Source organism: Staurois parvus, unplaced genomic scaffold (assembly GCF_062004578.1).
Source record: "Staurois parvus isolate SC_StPar_1 unplaced genomic scaffold, SC_StPar_1.0 ptg000013l, whole genome shotgun sequence".
In the NCBI taxonomy this organism is placed as follows: Eukaryota; Metazoa; Chordata; class Amphibia; order Anura; family Ranidae; genus Staurois; species Staurois parvus.
The window spans coordinates 3,503,248-3,528,044 of NW_028317809.1; positions in this window are offsets into that span (position 1 = coordinate 3,503,248).

Here is a 24,797-nt window from a genome sequence, read left to right on the forward strand (position 1 = left end):
GGGGTGTTTTTCAAAATGATTTTTCAGCAAAACAAAGCATGGAGACGTGGATGGCTAGGTGAGTTTGCTTCGAATATTAACAATTAATTAAATAGCAATTTTTGGTTTGTGGTGCTCAGATGTAGTGCAGTTCCACTTTAAAGTGATTGTAAAACTTCAGATTTTTTAAAATTACAATGATAAACATGTCATACTTACCTGCTCTGTGCAATGGTTTTATTATTGATGTATAATTTTGCCTAATTTTGACTTCTGAATCTGGGAGAATGGCTTCTTCACCCAAATGTGTTTGCAGAGATTTATCTGCACTGGAGGATGCCAGATGTTGATCTCTTGGTGTCCATCAACAAAAGATTGAACAGTTTTGTGTCCAGGATTCCCAGGTGTTTGAGGTGGATGTCCTGGTAACTCTTTGGGATAAGTTATCCCTGATATATACCTTCCCTTCACTGCAGTTTCTTCCTCACCTGTTGCACAGAATAAATGTGGAGGGCATTTCAGTGATTCTGATAATATTTGCTTGACCAAGAAGAATGTGGCATGTAGATATAGTAATTCTCTTGGTAAACAAGCTGTGATCACTTCCAGAATGGCCAGATTTGCTGTCACAGGGTCTGATCTTACATTCTCCTTTATAGTCACTGACTTTGATGGCTTAGCTTTTGAAGACCACATCTTGAAAAGGGGTTTTTCTGACTCTGTAATCCCCAACCTCCTCAAGTCAAGAAAGTTGACTTCCATTAAGCTGTACTATCGTAAATTGAAGGCTTATTTTGCCTGTTGTGAAGCTCAAAAGTTTCATCCCTGATGGGATGTCATGGGACGCATTTTGGCTTTTCTTCAGTCTGGTGTGGATTTGTCTCTGGCTTTAGGCACTATCAAGGGATAGATCTTAGCCTTATGTTTGAAAGACCTATAGGGGTTTATTTACTAAAGCTGGAGAGTGCAAAATCAGACTCACTTCTGCATAGAAACCAATCAGCTTCCAGGTTTCATTGCCAAAGCTTCATTGAACAAGCTGAGGTTAGAAGCTGATTGATTTCTATGCAGAAGGGAGTCTGATTTTGGACTCTCCAGCTTTAGTAAATAAACCCCATAGTGTTTCATTCCTTGGTCAAAGTCTTTGTGCAAGGTGTCACACTGATTGTTCTGCCTGTGCACCCACCTCTATTGAACCTTAATTTGATTTTGTTTGTTTTGCAGACTTTTCCTTTTGAGCATCTACGAGAGATTCCCTTGTCACTCCTTAAGCACGAGCTTGATTTTATTTGGTTGCCATTACTTTGTCTTGCAAAGTATCCAGGTTGGCTGCATTTTCCTGCAAGGAACCTTTCTTCACTGGGATAAGGTAGTGATGAGGCGTTTGTCCTTTTTTTATAACTTAAGGTGGTTTCTTTGTTTCACTTGAATCAGGACATTGTGTTTCCGATCTTTTGCCCCAATCCTAAGTATCTTAAAGAGATACTTAGGATTGGGACAAAAGATTGGAAACACTCTTTGGATATTTTTAAGTTGTGTGGATTAATCTAAGATCTATAGCTCCATTTTAACAAGTTTAGTCCCCGTTTTTTCTCCCTTATGGTCTTTGCAAGGGTCAGTCTGCTTACCGATCCACCGTTTTTAGGTGGATTTGTTAGTTTATTTCACAGGCCTATGATATCAAGGACAGAGTTCTTCCTTTTCCAGTCAAGTCCCACTCCACAGAGCTATTCAGCATCAAACTTATATCCAGGTTTGTTAGGCAGCTACCTACTCTTCACTTCAGATGTTTACTAAGTTTTACCAGGTAAACATTCATGCCTCTGTGGACGCCAGTTTTGGGTGAAAGGTCCTGCAGGTGGGTTGGTAATGGGGTTTCTCCTATTCTGTTTTGATTTTGAGTGTGTTAGCCATGTGGTTGTGTTGCCCACCTCTCTTGTTCAGATATTTGGAACATTTCAAGTAGTCTTGAAGAAGAAGCATTCTGTGTCCTTTTATGTACCTTTAAGAAATTAGGAATTTTTTTTACATATCACAGGACACAAGGATTCCTCCCATATTTCTGTGTTCCTCGTTGCCTGCTACAAAACTGAGACTTACCTGAGCTGGGAGGGGTTATACCTAGGTGGGGAATTCTTCCTTTTTTTTGTCCCATGGTGTACTCCAAGAAAAGGATTGTTCAGATAAACAAAAAATCCAAATATTTGTATTACAAGGACTGATGTATAGGAATTTCCAACCTGCCACTATTGAACAAACCACTTCAGTTTTTTGATGAACTGAAAAGTATCAGCAGGCATTCACCCTTGTAAAATAAACTTAAAGACAGAAAGGAGATGGAAAACTGCATGCACATAATCAGCTCCATATGGTGTTATGTTGGGGCTGTTGTTTCTCCAGAAGGAGAGCCCCCGCTTTAGGATCAATATTATTGCCAATTCTTTAGAAAGTAAGAAAAGCATACGTGGCTCAGTTTACAAGGTTCATCCATAGTTATTCATTTCCACTTGCTTTAATGATTTGGATTACATTCCCATTACTACATATATTGTCACAGTTTTTGCATTGTAAAGTTTTTATTGTTCTTTTATTTGTTGTATGTGTGGCCTATTCCTCTTACATAGTTACATAGTTAGTCTGGCTGAAAAAAAACAAAAGTCCATCTAGTTCAACCATACAAAAAAAAAGTTTTAATCCTATACCCACAGTTGATCCAGAGGAAGGCAAAAAAAAACAAAACAAAAACCCAGCAAAGCATGTTCCATTTTGCTCCTGCAGGGGACAAAATTCCTTCTTGATCCCCTCAGAGGAAATCGGATATTCCTTGGATCAACTTTACCTATAAATGTTAGTATCCAGTTATATTCTGTGTATCTAAGAAACAATCCAGGCCTTTTTTTTAAAGCAATCTACTGAGAAGGCCAGAACCAACTCTTGAGGGAGTCTCTTGCAAGGATTCCTTTGCTGGTTTCCCCATATATACTGTATATGTGAACTTACTGAGTGTCTGTAAAAGAATGAAGGGTTTTATGTTCTTCAACAACTAAGGCTAAGATTGGCTGAAAAGCTTTTGGCTAAGATTTCTGTTTTTCTGATACAAATGAAATTTTTAAGTGGATTCATTTGGAGCATTGGCATACAGAGTTTATGATGTGCCTGCATTTTAATGGAGTATTGTCATTCATCATATTGACTAGGAGGAGTAATCTGTCTAGCCACGTGAGCTGATCATGCCGCTACATTCTGTTGTGTGATTACAGCTTCCTAGGTCAGCTCCCTGGTAGAAACAATGATGTTTATTAAATGTCCAATTTGGAATCTGGAGCTGGAGAGGACATGGAAGCTGCATTGATGAACCAGAAGGATATATATTAGGAACACCATGGGGTTGATTTATTAAATTGGAGAGTTCAAAATCTGGTGCAGTTCTGCCCAAGAAACCAATCAGCTTCCAGGTTTTATTGTCAAAGCTTTGATTGAACAAGCTGAAGTTAGAAGCTAATTGGCTACCATGCGCACCTGCACCAAATTATCAAATTTACTCCCCAGTTTTAATAAATTAACCCCACTGTCACTTGTTTGACTGTGCAGTGTGAAAATGTACATAAATAATGAGATTGACTGTACAGAATTACAAATTATTTGGCGGGAAAAGCAGTATACATTTGTAATACATTTGTAACCTGGATTGTAGCTGATAACTGCTGTGGAACTTCTTTCTTAGTTGCTGCTGTATCCCTCTGCAGTATGGATAGGGTTAAACTGAATATTCATTAAAGCAAACGTGCAGCAGCCATCTTTAAGGAGACCACTTTGCAATGTTTGTCATTGGAGTGTCTCCAGTGCAGGGGGCAGCCATCCTGGCTGAACAGAGAGACTGGACTGTTGGCTGAACATTACCAGATGAAACTTCAGAGAAACTGTTCATCACACAGGACCTTGACTCAAAGACTGGAACTTTCTCCTTGGGAAGATGTAAGGTGTGATTTGGATTCCTGGTTAGATCAGACTGTACTGCAGAGCATTCCTCACTGCTTGTAAGGAAGGAAAAGAGGGACTGTCTCAGCAGGACTGAAAGAGAGAAATCACAGCAACTCCTGTTTCTGTCTAAGGCCTTGAACTGAATATCTGGAGACCCAGAGGAGAGTGTCCTGTGTCTGGAAAGAAACTGACATTGAACAAGTTAATCTGCTATCTGCTGGGAACTGTTGTACTTACTTCAAGGGCCCCAACTTTGGTGGCCAATGTTTTTTTTTCTTTTTCATCATTCAATGGCCAGTGAAATAAAACAGGGATTGTTATAGCAAATTAGAATGGTCTTTATAAACTGTTGCTAGGTAAAAGCAATTCAGTTCTGTTAATTACTAATGGTCAGAATACTGCAAATGTTTAACCATGTCTCTCAGAGTAATGTTATTGTCTTACTGATTATTTGTATAAGTACACTTGCTAATCATCCCTTCATTTAGGGTGCACGTGGCCTAATAAATTCTTTGAAATATATCAAGGTTTGTCAGTAAGTGCTGGATTAAAGAGGTGTGTCATCTTCAAGTGTGCAGAGAAGTCACTAGACAATTCAGCAGCTCCTCCGGGGGTAGTGCTACAAATTAAATTTTTTTCATATTTGTGTTTAAACTTTGCCTTGGGTTTTGCTTTAATTTGCAAACAACTATGTTTTGCTGTTTCTATTGCACTGAATCTTTCACTGTTAATTATGAGTCCTTGAATATATACATGATATTATGCTGAATGAGCTGGCTACAAGTTGTGGGGGCCAAGGAGAGTAGCAAAAGAGAAGCATTTACATCTACCTCAAAACTAATTCAAAGTGAAAAAGGGACACCTTTCAGCAAAAATGATGTAGGCAAAGGACAGAATCCCTGCCATGACCCTGACTGCACTTACTATTAATATATATTTTGAAAAAATGGGGAAAAGGTGAAACAGGAGAAGGGGTATAAGAAAGAGAAGTAAATGTGTGGGGAGAGAGTATGGAGGATGGATATAGGTTAGGATGGAATAAGAAATAACTAACAAGGGCAAAAACTGCTCAGCAGACAGATTCAGTTTGCCAAAAGTGTAATTTGGAGGGAAAATATTGAAGGATGTTGTTACGGTTAATATTCATATAACAGTCCACAGACCAATGAAAAAGTCCCGTGTCTCCCCAGGGCAGGTGCTAGACTATTTTGCGCCCTTTGGAGATGATGGATAGAGATGACTGTGTGAAAGATGGAGATAACATGGAGATTATTATTATTATACAGTATTTATAAAGCGCCATATAATAATAATAATAACCTCCATGTTATCTCCATCTGGAGATGACTGTGTGCAGGATGGAGATGACATAGAGATGACTGTGTGCAGGATGGAGATGACTGTGTGCAGAATGGAGATGACATGGAGATGACTGTGTGCAGGATGGAGATTACATGGTAGATGACAGGTCAGCAAATTAATTACCTGAGTCCTCTGGCTCTGACTGGTTTGGTTTGCATGCTCAGGCTGTCTCTGACTTCCACAGTCAGCTCCAGGTGACTGATTAGACTCAGGCTAGCTCTGGCTTCTGCCATACTTGTTCCGACTCTCTCTGCTCTGCCTGGGCTCTCTCTGCTCCGCCTGGGCTCTCCCTGCTGCGCCTGGGCTCTCTCTGCTCAGCGACAGTCCATCCTTGCTCCTTCTTGCTTTTGCCAGGTCCGCAGCAGCCACACTTCAAACTCCAGGCAGTGTGGTCCTTGTGATGAGTCTGCGGTTTAAACAAAACTGCACCCTCCTCTACCTCTCCACATGCTCCCACAACTGATCAACTCAAGGCGTGCTGGCATCCTTTGGGTAGCCACATCTGCAGCTGGCCAGCTAAGACCAGTCCTAGGTTGCTAATATGGTTCATATATATGTGTATACCAAACCTGCCAATAACCTCAGTACAGTATATATGTGCATATGTTAAAGCCAAAAGCAGAATCACAGCTGTAATTTATGTCTTTGATTGTTATATGACATTTATATATTCATTGTGTTAGCAGAAGCAGAAAAGGAAAATATGCCTTTAAGAGTTAGTATAAGGTGAGCCAATCACAGACAGCCTCATACTGTACAGAGCCTTAACCAATCCCAGCCAGTTTCACATTTGTGCCTGTGTAAAACTCCCTGCTAGGATTTTCTAGAGACACATGCTCACCAGACAGAGGAGGAAACAGACAAAGTTCCAGTCAGAAAAGCTTTATGGAAGCAGAGAAGGCCAAATAGGTATTTAATGCACTTGTGTGTTCCTCTGTTGTTTAGTAATGCAGGTAGATCTGTATGTAAAAACTGTTGTATGTGTTTACTTGTAGTTCCACCGAACTTACGAACTTACGAATCAAGTCACTGTAGAGTAATCATAATCGATACAATCTACCGAATTTAACGAATTAATCTAACAACATAAGCTAACGAATCTAATGAATCTATCGAGATAAGCTATCGAATCAACCCAATGTAATACGAATTAAACCATTGTAATATAAAAGAAACAAGCCATTGTAAGCAGTGTTGTATGAAGAAGATTGAAGTAATTAAAGAAGTTAACTAAAGTATTCGGTGTGCTCTTTAAACCTACTGCATCCATAGAGCGGCATTGGAGGAATTACAGAGTAAAGTCAGTCTAATCAAACAAAGAAACAGCAATTGCATAATTTTTCTAATGCCACAGCGCACTAGGCACCAAAGGGTGCTGCGCCTGCCACAGTGGAACTATTACCCTCAGAGGTCAAGCAACAGCGCTCCTCAGCTTGCACAGTAAAGAGTACACAGAGCGCCAACATATACCGCCATGCGCCATGATTGCTCACTCAGCACTGAGCAATCAGCAAACAGGCAGGCAGCACCTAACTTCATGGAGGTGGAGGACGTAGGGGGAAGGATCTCTATGACTGTGTTTGTCTCTTTTTTATTCACCCGGGCACTGAAACCATTTTCATTTTAACCGGCTTATTAGAGTTGTCCGTAAGTCATGGCTGTGGTGGCTGCCTAGCTCGCCTAGTGGTAGCACCGGCCCTGTGTCTCCCTTCCAGTAAGATTTTAAGTTCCAGAGCCCTGATATCAGATAGTATGGTAGAGACTTCTTTTTGTTTCATTTTATTTTGCTGTAAATGACATGGGCAAACTATTCTTCCCTGATGAAAGCTTTATGTTCTTTCCAGACCATATGTTCAGACACCACCCCAAGGACATTGGAGGAAAAATTATTTCTAAAAAAGGAGGTCATTACATCAAGAATGGAATTGTTGTCTAATTTTCTACCAGGTCCATTCATTGGGGGCTGCTTATGGGGGATATATAGTTAAAAAGAACAGTGGATGGTCTGATATTGTGATCTGTTCAACTGAGGTGGTTGTCGGGTGTGGCGGAGGAGTGGGTAGAACAGATCACACGCGGAGTTCAATCCAGCTCCTAGCACGGCATGCAGCCATGAGCTGCTCTGTCCTTCCTAACTCAAACTCTGCCCATTCTCCCCCCATAGGGCATTATATGGTCCTTTCAATTTGACCAAGCCTCAAGCCTCGGGTGCCGACACGTCTGGCTTTTCACAGCCAAAGGACACCATGCTGTCTGGTCCCCCTGCCGAGATTACCCTAATCTCCCACCCCCTGCGGGGCACTGGACCTCCTAGATTTAATTAGACAGACAGGCAGAGGATGATGATGAAGAAGATGATGAGGATGATGATGATGATGAAGAAGAAGAAGATGATGAAGAGGAAGAAGAGGATGATGATGATGAAGAAGAAGAGGATGATGAAGACGATGAAGAAGAAGAGGATGATGAAGAAGAGGATGATGATGAAGAAGAGGATGATGATGAAGAAGAGGATGATGATGAAGAAGAAGTAGAAGAGGATGATGATGAAGAAGAAGAGGAAGAAGAAGGATGAAAAATGAGAGGAATCCCAGTATGGCAAAAAGTGTCCCTGCAGAGAGCTCCGCTATTTCTTTGACAGTTCCTTGACATTTACAGCGGTTGCAACATTGTATCTATTTGTTTCCGAATAAAAACATCTGTATCCGAAATGGATACAAATACATTGTTGCAACCGCTATAAATGTCAAAGAACTGTCAAAGAAATAGCGGAGCTCTCTGCAGGGACACTTTTTGCCGGCTGTAGACGGGATGAAAATCGGCCGATTTTTTTTTTTTACCATTGCTAGTAACATCGGCCGCTTGAACAACCGATTTTTCATTTTTTAAAAGAAAAATCGGCTGTTTTTCTCCCCGTCTATGGCCTGCATAAGCATTAGTGTGCCTGGGGGAGGGGGGGGACCTTTGGCCTTTCCAAACACAGTAGATGCTCCAAGAATGTTTCCTTGAACTCTTGAAATGGTTAAAAATGAAAGACACTCTAGATAGCCTGCACTGAGAATTGACTGTCATGATGACGTGTCAATGATTATTTGTTCTCATTTTTCAGGAGTGGTACTGCTTGCGGTTGAAGCTGGTAGAAATCCACCTTCACGTCCTCCACTCACCTTCACTTGTGGCCAGTGGATATTTTGTGGCCGCAGGCAAGAATTGGCATCGAGGACCTGCATAATGACCCTGGCATGCCAGAGGTGGTTTGGAAGCAGCACAGCAATTTGACCATCCCTTTCCTCTATGTTGGTTTTAGGGGTGCAGAATTGCTTCTCGTTCAAGATATGTTTTAGCCATGTTGGCTTATTTTTATGTTATTTTCCAAGTGTGTCGCACCTAACCGCACAGTAGTGTGGTGCCATGCGTATTTGTGGCTGTGAATGGGGCTGTTTTTAATAGACGTATGTAGGTGCAACAACGTTTTCATCATGGTACCTGCGCACATCTACATAGGGCATTGCATTTCTTTGCTGTGCTGGAAAATGTGTGTTCTTGCATGCGTTTTTGCACCACCAATGGTGTGAACAAGTCCTAAGGGCTGGTTCACACTATAGAAACAGTCTAGATGTGTTCCTGATGGGTTTTTTTCATGCCCTTTTGGCATGCATGTTTAGTGTGTTCCAGTACATTTTGGATGCGTTTTGGACATGTTTACATTGCATTTTTGTATCCCTTCCACTTATTTTTTTCTATTTTCTTTGTATTCAATGTAGTTAGGGACATGTGCGTTTTAGTACATTCAAGGACGTTTCAATGTGTTCCAGTACAGTTCTGTGCAGAAACAATGCAGCGTGGTCAACTTTGTTTACAGCACCTGCAATGCATTGAAAATGCAAGCGCTGATGTGAACTATGACATTGACAACCATATAACCTTCTTTCTGTGCGTTTGTGATGCTGAAAAAGCAACTGAAACACATGTAGTGTGAACTGGCCCTAAAGGTTATTAGAGGTCAGGGAACAGGACTGACCAGGAATTGTGAATTCAATCAGACTAGTGGTGAGATACAATCAGCAATTGTATAATAATGTGAGATCTGAGCTGTAGCTGATAGAAAATGAGACACATTCACTTGATCAGTAAATAGATAGTTAAAGAGTGGGGCGGTGATCCATAGATTTGCATATGGGACAGGTGATGATGGGGTGGGGGAGGGGGTCAAGTTGTATAAGGAGACAGATTTAAAAGAGAAAAAGTTACAATGAAATATACACGGCATGAAACTTGCACATTTCCTAATTGGCAGAAGAACAGTACGCAAGTAACATTCATCCACGAGACCACACGTGCCATTCATAGGCACTCTCTGAGTTGGTACTCTCACACGAAGGACATTCCATTATTCAGGAATGATTCTATGAACTTATTTTAGCACCATTTACAATATTACATCATTGTTGCAATTCTTTGCACTTTTTGGTTTTTACATGCGTTCATTATTGATCACATGCATTTATAGCGCTGCACTTGTCTTTACCATAGAATAGTTACGTGATTAAAGAGAATGAAGATATATAATTATATTGGGAAATTAGAAGTATATAAATTATTTGAGATATAAGTGTGAAAATGTTTAACATTTGAGTACAGAATGTATGACATTCATTAGTAAATGCATTAGTTTCCTGATCATTTTGGAGACACAGCAAGAAAAGAAATAGAAGAAAATAGAAACTTCTAATACAGGTGTACTATTTATTACATTCTAAGAATTCTATTTTGCCATCATAAGAACGCCAATGTTAATAAAGCCCGCGCTTGTGCGCCATCTAGCGAACATATCCGGTATTGCACCTAAAAATGTGCCAGACGGGATACCACATTTAGTGATAGCAAAGTAGTCAGTAGACGCTCGTCAATGAGCTTGCTAGACGCTGGTCAGACGACTGATTGATTGACCGGATTCTGCCTGAATGGTCAGTCTCTGCTAATACACTCACATCTTAGTGAATCAAGGCCAATATGTCTTTCAGCAGATAGCTTAGGGTGTCTGCTTTCCGAAAAGGGGTCATTTGGGGGTGTTTGTTCTATCCTGGTATTTTAGCACCTCAAGAGATGTGATGGGCGGTCAGAAAGTAAAAGCTGTGTAAATTTCAAATTATCTATACCATAGTTTGTAGATGCTATAACTTTCACACAAAGCAATCAATATACACTTATTGGGATTTTTTTTACCAAAAACATGGAGCAGAATACATTTTGGCTTAAATTTATGACTAACTTTGAGTTTACGATATATTTTTTATAGCTGAAAGTAGAAAATATAGGTTTTTTTTTTAATTTTTGTGATTTTTTTGTTTATAGCGCAAAAAATAAAAAGCGCACAGGTGATAAAATACCACCAAAAGAAAGCTCTATTTGTGTGAAAAAAAGGAGGTAAATTTCGTTTGGGTACAGCATTGCATGACCGCGCAATTATCATTTGAATTAGTGCAGCGCCAAACAGCAAAAAAAGGCCTGGTCATTAAGGGGGGTAAATCCTCAGGAGCTCAAGTGGTTAACCACTTCCAGTCTGGACTCTTTTACCCACACTGGGACCATGAAAGGCTTTCCAAATGGATAAAATGAGAGAAAATGAATGTTAAAAAAAAAAACAAAGCCCAAAAAAAAAAAAAATTTAGTAACTTCCATTTATCTCATGTCCAGTACTGCATGGTCATGCTGAAAGACGCACTTGGCAGAGGTAAGCCTCGAACCTACGACCATGCACTCTTTGGACGGGCACTCTCACTACTGTGCTATGGAGGTTACAAGGTATAGACTCTGTCAAACTGACCCTTGTTTTCAAAAACGGCCAACTGTCACTTGCCCAATGTCAAGTAGCTATAGCTCAGTGCTTAACCGCTTCCATACCGGGCACTTTTACCCTCTTCCTGCCCAGGCCAATTTTCAGCTTTCAGCGCTCTCACACTTTGAATGACAATTGCGCGCTCATACAACATTGTACCCAAACTAAAATTTGACCTTTTTTTCACACAACTAGAGCTTTCTGTTGGTGGTATTTAACCACTTGAGCTCCTGAGGATTTACCCTCCTTAATGACCAGGCCTTTTTTTGCTGTTTGGCGCTGCACTAATTCAAATGATAATTGCGCGGTCATGCAATGCAGTACCCAAACGAAATTTACGTCTTTTTTTCACACAAATAAAGCTTTCTTTTGGTGGTATTTTATCATCTGTGCGCTTTTTATTTTTTGCGCTATAAACAAAAAAACACAAAAATTTTGAAAAAAAACCAATATTTTCTACTTTCAGCTATAAAAAATATATTGTAAAATCAAAGTTAGTTATAAATTTAAGCCAAAATGTGTTCTGCTCCATGTTTTTGGTAAAAAAATCCCAATAAGTGTATATTGATTGCTTTGTGTGAACGTTATAGCGTCTACAAACTATGGTATAGATACTGTAATTTATGCCTTTTTTTGCATACAGCGCTGCACTAATTCAAATGATAATTGCGCGGTCATGCAATGCTGTACCCAAACGAAATTTACGTCCTTTTTTTCACACAAATAGAGCTTTCTTTTGGGGGTATTTGATCACCTGTGCGCTTTTTATTTTTTGCGCTATAAACAAAAAAAACACGAAAATTATGAAAAAAACCAATAATTTCTACTTTCAGCTATAAAAAATATATCGTAAACTCAAAGTTAGTCATAAATTTAAGCCAAAATGTATTCTGCTCCATGTTTTTGGTAAAAAAAATCCCAATAAGTGTATATTGATTGCTTTGTGTGAAAGTTATAGCGTCTACAAACTATGGTATAGATAATTTGAAATTTACACAGCTTTTACTTTCTGACCGCCCATCACATCTCTTGAGGTGCTAAAATACCAGGATAGAACAAACACCCCCAAATGACCCCTTTTCGGAAAGCAGACACCCTAAGCTATCTGCTGAAAGACATATTGGCCCTGATTCACTATTGGGCGTGGGCGCATATTCATGGGCTTAAGCCCAATTTTCATGGGCGTCTGTCTATTTTTTACCCTGCAACCTAAGGCTGGCCATACATTATACAATTATCTGCAGATTTTCTGCCCAATTTCCTTTAGATTTACCTTCAACTATGTAGTGCAAGGGCCTGCCTAATTGGATACAACTGAAAGTGTTGTTTAGGTTTGACCTCATATTATATGGTTTTTGGTAAATCTAAACCAAAAATCTGCAGATAATTGTATAATGTATGGCCAGCCTAATTCACTATTGACCAGAGCCCATAAGCAGATGTCCAATCTAATTCACAAAAAGACACACGCCCGGAATCAGACTCACAAAGCAGACTTGCTAAGAAGCAAGTCTAACACCATGAAAAATCACTGCAGAGACATGTTCACTTAGAAATTTGCTTTGCCAAATATCAGGACTTCACTTTAAACAATATCTGCTATTTCCAAAAAAATTAAGAATGTGTTAAAAATCGTTTTTTTGAAGGAAATCGACACAGTAAAAATCTAGACGCCCGTGCAGTGTCTTTGGCAGATACAACTGAGCATGTGCAGAACACATTTTAGACTTCTGCCATGGGCGTTTGCTTTTTAGCCACTGCCTAATAGTGAATCTTACTGTGGATTCCTCTGACAGCCGGCACTCGCTCGCCCCCAGATCCCGACATAGAACCAACATACATCTGAATTGGTAACATAGCATAACATTTGTGTCACATTGGAGATATCTGGTAGTTACACTGACCTTGCCCAGGGATTTAGGATTGATTCACAGCACAGAAATACAGGCTGGATTAGCAATGTAGCTCCGTGGATTAGTGGTTAGCACTACTGCCTCACAACTCTAGGGTTGTCGGTTTGAATCCCAACCACGCCAAGGAAGTAGCATGATCTCCATGTGTGGCTGTCTTCAAATAGATGTTCTGGCAACATCTTTGCTTTCTGTCTAAATGATCCCTAAAATGTGAATTAGAATGAGGCCTTGTCTGTTGAAACACCTTCAAAGCTGCACCTTATGTGAATGTCATACAATGGGATAAAGTAAGGGCCTGGACTACTAATAGATTTGATAAGGATGGTTTACACTCCACCCACTTTTGTGAAGGATTTGGCAAGCAAAGAGCTGACAGAGAGAGAGAAGAGCGAGCCAGTGAGACGAAGAAGAGTGAGCGAGATATACATACTGAAGAGTGATAAAGAGAGACATTCAGAAGAGTGAGCGAGAGAGAAAAGACTTGGTTGGTGAATCCACACATCAAACTTGTCACAAATCCTGGCGTGCATTTTTCCCCCAAATGCATAGCAGACCCGTATCCCAGCAGGCAGGTACCGCACGCCTTCAAAGATTTATTTCCTTTGTTGATTTTCCTGCTTCGCTCACACTATATGCAATTGAAAATTACTCTTTAAGTTGCCAATTTTACTGTGTTTTCTAGAGAATTACTAACTAGTTGTGTTTTCAATTGTGTTAAATTGCTAATAAATGGCCACAATTCTCAAATACCTTTGAACTCTCGCTGCAACAAATGGCGTATGTTAATACACTCACATTCACATTCATTATATCCAATATCAGGTACGATGTCAATGCACAAATCACTCCTGAAATTGCACACCCTGGATGCGACTTGTCATGTGATTGGCATGGCCAGCAGCTTGCTCTTTGCATGGCAAATTGCACCCAATGTTACTGGGGGCCAACACCACTGTCACATCTAATCCGATGCGGCAATTGCCCAACTTACAGTGAAGTTGCACGAGTTCACAATCCAATTGGATGTGAACAGAGCCTACAGTGGCCAATAGGGTGCGACTTGGTCTACGATTTGCAAGTCGCCTGTCATGCCAATTGCATGGCAATCCCAAACAATGTTACTGGGGGCCACCCGGTCACATTAAAGCAGATTTCTAAGTGGTGTTATTGACACCACAGTCACATCATGTGACTTGCATAGAAGTTGCATGATTTCAAAGTCGGGGTACATGGTGATTTCAAGTGCAATTTGCAAGACATCCGACACCGATCTCTCAGCAAATTGCATGAAAAGTAGTGTATTCATTACTGATTTGTGGGGCCTGTATACCAAGGGTTAATGCAGGTAGGAAGCGGATTCATCAGGTGAAAACACTTTCACTGACCAACTTAAGGTCAGTGGTGGGTGAGGCTTCATTGGGTGTGGGGCCTTGTTTGGCACGCTCCAAATACAACCTAGCTTATATAAAGACGTGCAGTAGGGAGTGATTTGGCCTGTTACTAGGCCGGGTGGTTTGTGACTAAGTCCTTGCTTGTAGTGGTTTGGGGGAAGAAGAGATTTTGTGCTGAATTGCCCCAGACACCACTCAGGCTGTGTTTGGAAGTGGGCTGGAAATGTTTGCATATTTTTGGCCTTGTAAAGTGTGTTTGTGTGTTATTGCACAATGATTGTTTTTTCTCTTTGCATTGAAAGCCTCACACATGTCAATCGTTTTGTTTAAAATCTGCTCTTGTTTTAATTTTGCTTGCTTATTTAGACTCCAATGCATTTTTCTGACAAACCTGCTGACAAATGTATGTGTAGGGGATTTGTAGAGGTGGGAGGGGATTTGTAGAGGTGGGAGGGTTTTTTTTCACATGCTTTGTTTTCTTGATATTTTGATCTGTAGACTTTTTTTTGTGAATGGATCTTTATACTACGTGATTGTGTAAGTAAATCTTATGTGCACGAAAATGTTACTTGATTCCTCTTCCCCTTTGTTTCCTACTATAACCTGAGCACACACAGTTCATTAGAAGTATCTTTAGATTGTAAGCTCTTATGAGCAGGAGTGTTTTATTTTTGCCACATCAATCCTATTCTTTTTGTGACTCACCAAGATATTGACTATACCTACTTGTTCCTGCTGACCAAATAAATGAAGATATATTTGATCAATAAATGTTTGACCGATGTTTTTGTGTTTATTTTATGTTCAATATATGAACAACCTTAGTAGTTACTTTGTATACTTTTACAAGCTACATTTGAGCAGATTATATGAGTGTGAATATGCAAGTGTGTGTAAACTGGCTTTTTCAAAACCAAAAAAAAAAGAAAACCCACTTGCACCACAATATTGTTCTGTACTAATGAATGTTACATTCACTGTGCAGCCAGCTACAAGTTTTCTACAATTCGATTTACAGTAATAAAATCGTCCACACTTTGTTGATTTTTGGCCTTTGGCAACAAATATTAGCTAAGGTTAAAAAAAACAAATCAATAAGAAACACACATTCGCGAAAGCTATCATAGCCCTGCATAGAAATGTGCGATTGCAAACAAATAAGCACCAAACAGGTGTCCGCATGGCGCATGAACGGCTATCCTGGAAGTCCGTCATCACGTGCGCGCGCACCCGGAAGTGGTTGTGGGGAGTGTAAGTGGATGGAGGTTTTGTGTTGGTTGAAAATTTTGATAACTTTATTGGCATTTGGACATGGCGAGAGCACAGTTCTCAACTGAGGAGATGATCCTTATATGTACAGTAAGTGTGGCCATTGCAAATATGTTTATAACATGTGAGGGACAGGTAATTGTAATTTTGTGGGTGGGGCCTAGCAGAATCTCACTTGGTGCACATGCTACTTATCTGCACATTAGCTCCTGGGTATTGATGGGTCAATGATATTAACCACTTGCCTACTGGGTACTCCTACCCCCTTCCTGTCCTGGCCAATTTTCATCTTTCTGCACTGTTACACTTTGAATGACAATTGTGCGGTCATGCCACATTGTACCCATCTTAAATTTATATCAGTTTTTTCAGACAAATAGAGCTTTCTTTGGGTGGTATTGACTTGCTGCTGTGAGTTTTACTTTTTGCTCGATAAACCACAAAATAGCTCATAATGAATAAAAGTCTGTTTATATTATAACATTTGGTAAACTGGTAATTTAGCAACACTGATGTGCGTTGATGAGGCAGCACTGGTGGGCGGCACTGCTGGCCACAGGTGGGCGGAACTGTTGGGTGGCACTGGTGGGCACTGATCATCGGGGCCGACCCCTGCTTTGATAACTGCTGGTTCTCGGCAGTACTTTCCACACATTCTGACAGCGTGATGAAAGTGCAGCCAAGACCCGGCAAATGCATTTCCCGGTGATCAGCGTGTCATTGGACATGGCTGATCACATGGTAAAAAGCCGCTGTGATTGGCCTTCACCACATCACGTGATCAGCTGTGTCCTTAGGACACAGCAATCACGGAGAGCGCGTTCTGCCAGGATGTCATATGACACCCTCCCAGAGCTGCCTGGATGCAGTGTAGCGTTATTCGGCTATCTGCGGTCACCAAATAGGAAACCAGCTAGGCCTTCATGGCTAATCTTTGAATATCTGGACATGTATACTGCGTATAATGCATTACATTCTACAATGTGTTGGTGTACATGGTATTACAGTGTGCAATGCGTTGCTGGATTCTGCATGACAGTGGACAGCGTATCACAGTGTGCAATGCGTAGCTCCAGCCTGCATGACAGTGTACAGTGCATTACAGTCTACAATGTGTGGGTGTACACGGTATCACAGTGTGCAATGCGTAGCTCTATCCTGCATGACAGTGTACAGTGCATTACAGTCTACAATGTGTGGGTGTACACGGTATCACAGTGGGCAATGCGTAGCTCTATCCTGCATGACAGTGTACAGTGCATTACAGTCTACAATGTGTGGGTGTACACGGTATCACAGTGTGCAATGCGTAGCTCTATCCTGCATGACAGTGTACAGTGCATTACAGTCTACAATGTGTGGGTGTACACGGTATCACAGTGGGCAATGCGTTGCTCCATCCTGCATGACAGTGTACAGTGCATTACAGTCTACAATGTGTGGGTGTACACGGTATCACAGTGTGCAATGCGTAGCTCCATCCTACATGATAGTGTACAGTGCATTAGTATTGGCACATTCTGGTGTCACACAGATGCGATGTGAAATTTGCAGTGTTTTCTGTGCAAGCGCTGCACCGCATCACAACCGCAACCCCTTCATGCCACCTGCTGCGGCTTTCTAGGTGAAGTTACCAACACACCAAAATTGGTACACAAAGCGTATTGTGATTTGCCAAATTGGATGGCATGCCTATTCACACCCATGTGCATACCCTGAAAAAGGGTCCTGCACATTTTTGGCCCGGATGCGGTGCAATTTGAGGTGTGCAAAATGTTTGTCTCTAATTGCAACGCACACAAATTGCATGTGATTTGCCCAGGAGTGCGGTGTTAGACCACAATGCATGTATGTGAAGCCAGAATAAAAGGATGTGGATTTTGTCTATTTTTACTTGCGCATGTTAACATTATGTAAGTGCGTTATTCTTCTGTTTAACATGCTATAGAAATGCAACATGCATTTGGATGGAGTGTTTTTGTATGTGCATTTTGGAAGTATTCTAAACACACATTGACCCTAGGGCCACACCATATCTTATGCAGGCCATAGGTGGGACGAAAATCGGCCGATTTTCGGATCGTTAGTGGGCTATTTGTTCGGCCGTTTTTCGGTATTTTGGCAGATTTTTTTTTTCGGTAAAGTTGGAAAAAAACGGCCGAATTTGCCGATCGGCCGATTTTCGCGGCAATGATGGGCAAATCGGCCGATTTTTTACAGATAAAATATCTGCACATGAGCAGTGACCTGCAAGAGGAAGACAAAAAGAAGAAAAAGAAGAAGAGGATGATGAAGAAGATGATGAAGAAGAGGATGATGATGAAGAGGATGATGATGATGATGAAGAAGAAGAAGATGATGAAGAGGAGGATGATGATGAAGAAGAAGAAGAAGAAGAGGATGATGATGATGAAGAAGATGATGAAGAAGAAGAGGGTGATGAAGAAGAGGATGATGAAGAAGAAGAAGAGGATGATGATGAAGAAGAAGAAGAGGATGATGATGATGAAGAAAAGGATGATGATGATGAAGAAGAGGATGATGATGCAGAGGGTGATGATGATGAAGAAGAAGACGATGAAGAAGAGGATGATGATGAAGATGATGATGAAGAAGAAGAGGATGATGATGATGAAGAAGAAGAAGAGGATGAAGAAGAAGAAGAAGAAGAGGATGATGGTGAAGAAGAAGAAGAAGAGGATGATGAAGAAGAAGAGGATGATGATGATGATGAAGAAGAAGAAGAAGAAGAGGATGATGATGATGATGAAGAAGAAGAAGAGGATGATGATGAAGAAGAAGAAGAAGAGGATGATGATGATGAAGAAGAGGATGATGATGAAGAAGATGATGAGGATGATGATGATGAAGAAGAAGAAGATGATGATGAAGAGGAAGAAGAGGATGATGATGATGAAGAAGAAGAAGAAAAAGAAGAGGATGATGATGATGAAGAAGAAGAGGATGATGATGAAGAAGATGATGAGGATGATGATGATGAAGAAGAAGAAGATGATGAAGAGGAAGAAGAGGATGATGAAGATGATGAAGAAGAAGAGGATGATGAAGAAGAGGATGATGATGAAGAAGAAGAAGAGGATGATGATGAAGAAGAAGAGGATGATGATGAAGAAGAAGTAGAAGAGGATGATGATGAAGAAGAAGAAGAAGAGGAAGAAGAAGGATGAAAAATGAGAGGAATCCCAGTATGGCAAAAAGTGTCCCTGCAGAGAGCTCCGCTATTTCTTTGACAGTTCCTTGACATTTACAGCGGTTGCAACATTGTATCTATTTGTTTCCTATTAAAAACATCTGTATCCGAAATGGATACAAATACATTGTTGCAACCGCTATAAATGTCAAAGAACTGTCAAAGAAATAGCGGAGCTCTCTGCAGGGACACTTTTTGCCGGCTGTAGACGGGATGAAAATCGGCCGATTTTTTTTTTTTACCATTGCTAGTAACATCGGCCGCTTGAACAACCGATTTTTCATTTTTTAAAAGAAAAATCGGCTGTTTTTCTCCCCGTCTATGGCCTGCATAAGCATTAGTGTGCCTGGGGGAGGGGGGGACCTTTGGCCTTTCCAAACACAGTAGATGCTCCAAGAATGTTTCCTTGAACTCTTGAAATGGTTAAAAATGAAAGACACTCTAGATAGCCTGCACTGAGAATTGACTGTCATGATGACGTGTCAATGATTATTTGCTCTCATTTTTCAGGAGTGGTACTGCTTGCGGTTGAAGCTGGTAGAAATCCACCTTCACGTCCTCCACTCACCTTCACTTGTGGCCAGTGGATATTTTGTGGCCGCAGGCAAGAATTGGCATCGAGGACCTGCATAATGACCCTGGCATGCCAGAGGTGGTTTGGAAGCAGCACAGCAATTTGACCATCCCTTTCCTCTATGTTGGTTTTAGGGGTGCAGAATTGCTTCTCGTTCGTGAGCGGACTGTCGCCGGATATCAGAGTCCCCATATTTTCAAGATATGTTTTAGCCATGTTGGCTTATTTTTATGTTATTTTCCAAGTGTGTCACACCTAACCGCACAGTAGTGTGGTGCCATGCGTATTTGTGGCTGTGAATGGGGCTGTTTTTAATAGACGTGTGTAGGTGCAACAACGTTTTCATCATGGTACCTGCGCACATCTACATAGGGCATTGCATTTCTTTGCTGTGCTGGAAAATGTGTGTTCTTGCATGCGTTTTTGCACCACCAATGGTGTGAACAAGTCCTAAGGGCTGGTTCACACTATAGAAACAGTCTAGATGTGTTCCTGATGGGTTTTTTTCATGCCCTTTTGGCATGCATGTTTAGTGTGTTCCAGTACATTCTGGATGCGTTTTGGACATGTTTACATTGCATTTTTGTATCCCTTCCACTTATTTTTTTCTATTTTCTTTGTATTCAATGTAGTTAGGGACATGTGCGTTTTAGTACATTCAAGGACGTTTCAATGTGTTCCAGTACAGTTCTGTGCAGAAACAATGCAGCGTGGTCAACTTTGTTTACAGCACCTGCAATGCATTGAAAATGCAAGCGCTGTTGTGAACTATGACATTGACAACCATATAACCTTCTTTCTGTGCGTTTGTGATGCTGAAAAAGCAACTGAAACACATGTAGTGTGAACTGGCCCTAAAGGTTATTAGAGGTCAGGGAACAGGACTGACCAGGAATTGTGAATTCAATCAGACTAGTGGTGAGATACAATCAGCAATTGTATAATAATGTGAGATCTGAGCTGTAGCTGATAGAAAATGAGACACATTCACTTGATCAGTAAATAGATAGTTAAAGAGTGGGGCGGTGATCCATAGATTTGCATATGGGACAGGTGATGATGGGGTGGGGGAGGGGGTCAAGTTGTATAAGGAGACAGATTTAAAAGAGAAAAAGTTACAATGAAATATACACGGCATGAAACTTGCACATTTCCTAATTGGCAGAAGAACAGTACGCAAGTAACATTCATCCACGAGACCACACGTGCCATTCATAGGCACTCTCTGAGTTGGTACTCTCACACGAAGGACATTCCATTATTCAGGAATGATTCTATGAACTTATTTTAGCACCATTTACAATATTACATCATTGTTGCAATTCTTTGCACTTTTTGGTTTTTACATGCGTTCATTATTGATCACATGCATTTATAGCGCTGCACTTGTCTTTACCATAGAATAGTTACGTGATTAAAGAGAATGAAGATATATAATTATATTGGGAAATTAGAAGTATATAAATTATTTGAGATATAAGTGTGAAAATGTTTAACATTTGAGTACAGAATGTATGACATTCATTAGTAAATGCATTAGTTTCCTGATCATTTTGGAGACACAGCAAGAAAAGAAATAGAAGAAAATAGAAACTTCTAATACAGGTGTACTAATTATTACATTCTAAGAATTCTATTTTGCCATCATAAGAACGCCAATGTTAATAAAGCCCGCGCTTGTGCGCCATCTAGCGAACATATCCGGTATTGCACCTAAAAATGTGCCAGACGGGATACCACATTTAGTGATAGCAAAGTAGTCAGTAGACGCTCGTCAATGAGCTTGCTAGACGCTGGTCAGACGACTGATTGATTGACCGGATTCTGCCTGAATGGTCAGTCTCTGCTAATACACTCACATCTTAGTGAATCAAGGCCAATATGTCTTTCAGCAGATAGCTTAGGGTGTCTGCTTTCCGAAAAGGGGTCATTTGGGGGGTGTTTGTTCTATCCTGGTATTTTAGCACCTCAAGAGATGTGATGGGCGGTCAGAAAGTAAAAGCTGTGTAAATTTCAAATTATCTATACCATAGTTTGTAGATTCTATAACTTTCACACAAAGCAATCAATATACACTTATTGGGATTTTTTTTACCAAAAACATGGAGCAGAATACATTTTGGCTTAAATTTATGACTAACTTTGAGTTTACGATATATTTTTTATAGCTGAAAGTAGAAAATATAGGTTTTTTTTTTAATTTTTGTGTTTTTTTTGTTTATAGCGCAAAAAATAAAAAGCGCACAGGTGATAAAATACCACCAAAAGAAAGCTCTATTTGTGTGAAAAAAAGGAGGTAAATTTCGTTTGGGTACAGCATTGCATGACCGCGCAATTATCATTTGAATTAGTGCAGCGCCAAACAGCAAAAAAAGGCCTGGTCATTAAGGGGGGTAAATCCTCAGGAGCTCAAGTGGTTAACCACTTCCAGTCTGGACTCTTTTACCCACACTGGGACCATGAAAGGCTTTCCAAATGGATAAAATGAGAGAAAATGAATGTTAAAAAAAAAAACAAAGCCCAAAAAAAAAAAAAATTTAGTAACTTCCATTTATCTCATGTCCAGTACATACATAGACGCACTTGGCAGAGGTAAGCCTCGAACCTACGACCATGCACTCTTTGGACGGGCACTCTCCCTACTGTGCTATGGAGGTTACCAGGTATAGACTCTGTCAAACTGACCCTTGTTTTCAAAAACGGCCAACTGTCACTTGCCCAATGTCAAGTAGCTATAGCTCAGTTCTTAACCGCTTCCATACCGGGCACTTTTACCCTCTTCCTGCCCAGGCCAATTTTCAGCTTTCAGCGCTCTCACACTTTGAATGACAATTGCGCGCTCATACAACATTGTACCCAAACTAAAATTTGACCTTTTTTTCACACAACTAGAGCTTTCTGTTGGTGGTATTTAACCACTTGAGCTCCTGAGGATTTACCCTCCTTAATGACCAGGCCTTTTTTTGCTGTTTGGCGCTGCACTAATTCAAATGATAATTGCGCGGTCATGCAATGCAGTACCCAAACGAAATTTACGTCTTTTTTTTCACACAAATAAAGCTTTCTTTTGGTGGTATTTTATCATCTGTGCGCTTTTTATTTTTTGCGCTATAAACAAAAAAACACAAAAATTTTGAAAAAAAACCAATATTTTCTACTTTACAGCTATAAAAAATATATCGTAAACTCAAAGTTAGTTATAAATTTAAGCCAAAATGTGTTCTGCTCCATGTTTTTGGTAAAAAAAATCCCAATAAGTGTATATTGATTGCTTTGTGTGAACGTTATAGCGTCTACAAACTATGGTATAGATACTGTAATTTATGCCTTTTTTTGCTATACAGCGCTGCACTAATTCAAATGATAATTGCGCGGTCATGCAATGCTGTACCCAAACGAAATTTACCTCCTTTTTTTCCGCACAAATAGAGCTTTCTTTTGGGGGTATTTGATCACCTGTGCGCTTTTTATTTTTTGCGCTATCAACAAAAAAAACAAGAAAATTATGAAAAAAAACAATATTTTCTACTTTCAGCTATAAAAAATATATCGTAAACTCAAAGTTAGTCATAAATTTAAGCCAAAATGTATTCTGCTCCATGTTTTTGGTAAAAAAAATCCCAATAAGTGTATATTGATTGCTTTGTGTGAAAGTTATAGGGTCTACAAACTATGGTATAGATAATTTGAAATTTACACAGCTTTTACTTTCTGACCGCCCATCACATCTCTTGAGGTGCTAAAATACCAGGATAGAACAAACACCCCCAAATGACCCCTTTTCGGAAAGCAGTCACCCTAAGCTATCTGCTGAAAGACATATTGGCCCTGATTCACTATTGGGCGTGGGCGCATATTCATGGGCTTAAGCCCAATTTTCATGGGCGTCTGTCTATTTTTTACCCTGCAACCTAAGGCTGGCCATACATTATACAATTATCTGCAGATTTTCTGCCCAATTTCCTTTAGATTTACCTTCAACTATGTAGTGCAAGGGCCTGCCTAATTGGATACAACTGAAAGTGTTGTTTAGGTTTGACCTCATATTATATGGTTTTTGGTAAATCTAAACCAAAAATCTGCAGATAATTGTATAATGTATGGCCAGCCTAATTCACTATTGACCAGAGCCCATAAGCAGATGTCCAATCTAATTCACAAAAAGACACACGCCCGGAATCAGACTCACAAAGCAGACTTGCTAAGAAGCAAGTCTAACACCATGAAAAATCACTGCAGAGACATGTTCACTTAGAAATTTGCTTTGCCAAATATCAGGACTTCACTTTAAACAATATCTGCTATTTCCAAAAAAATTAAGAATGTGTTAAAAATCGTTTTTTTGAAGGAAATCGACACAGTAAAAATCTAGACGCCCGTGCAGTGTCTTTGGCAGATACAACTGAGCATGTGCAGAACACATTTTAGACTTCTGCCATGGGCGTTTGCTTTTTAGCCACTGCCTAATAGTGAATCTTACTGTGGATTCCTCTGACAGCCGGCACTCGCTCGCGTCTATTGTGTTTAATAAACAGCACTCGGCATATCTTCATGTAATCTAATTTGATTTCCTTAGTTCTAGTGATTCTATTTTTGTTTCTTATACTTTATAATTATTTCTGTAATGATTTTACTTATTTCAAAGGTCTAGATAATATTTATTTTGACAGCTGAATGTAAAAATAAAGGTCCGCAATAAAAAAAAAAAAAAAAAAACAGCGTGGGTCCCCCCTCTCATCCTTACCAAGCCCTTCAGGTCTGGTATGGATATTAAGGGGGAACTCCACGCTGAAATTTAAAAAAAAAACAGCGTGGGTCCCCCTCAATATCCATACCAGACCCTTATCCGAGCATGCAGCCCGGCAGGTCAGAAAACCTGAACCATACCAGGCCACATGCCCTCAACATGGGGGGGTGCTTTGGGGCAGGGGGGGCTCCCCCCCCAAAGCACCTTGTCCCCATGTTGATGAGGACAAGGGCCTCTTCCCCACAACCCTGGCTGGTGGTTGTGGGGGTCTGCGGGCGGGGGGCTTATCAGAATCTGGAAGCCCCCTTTAACAAGGGGGCCCCCAGATCCCGCCCCCTACGTGAAGGAGTCTGCGGTACATGCTCCCGCAGACTCCTTCACAAAAAAAAAAGTGTGGTGTAAAAAAAACACAGTACAGGGTCCCCCCCCTTTTCTGACCTGCCGGGCTGCATGCTCGGATAAGGGTCTGGTATGGGTATTGAGGGGGACCCACGCTGTTTTTTTTTAAATTTCAGCATGGAGTTCCCCCTT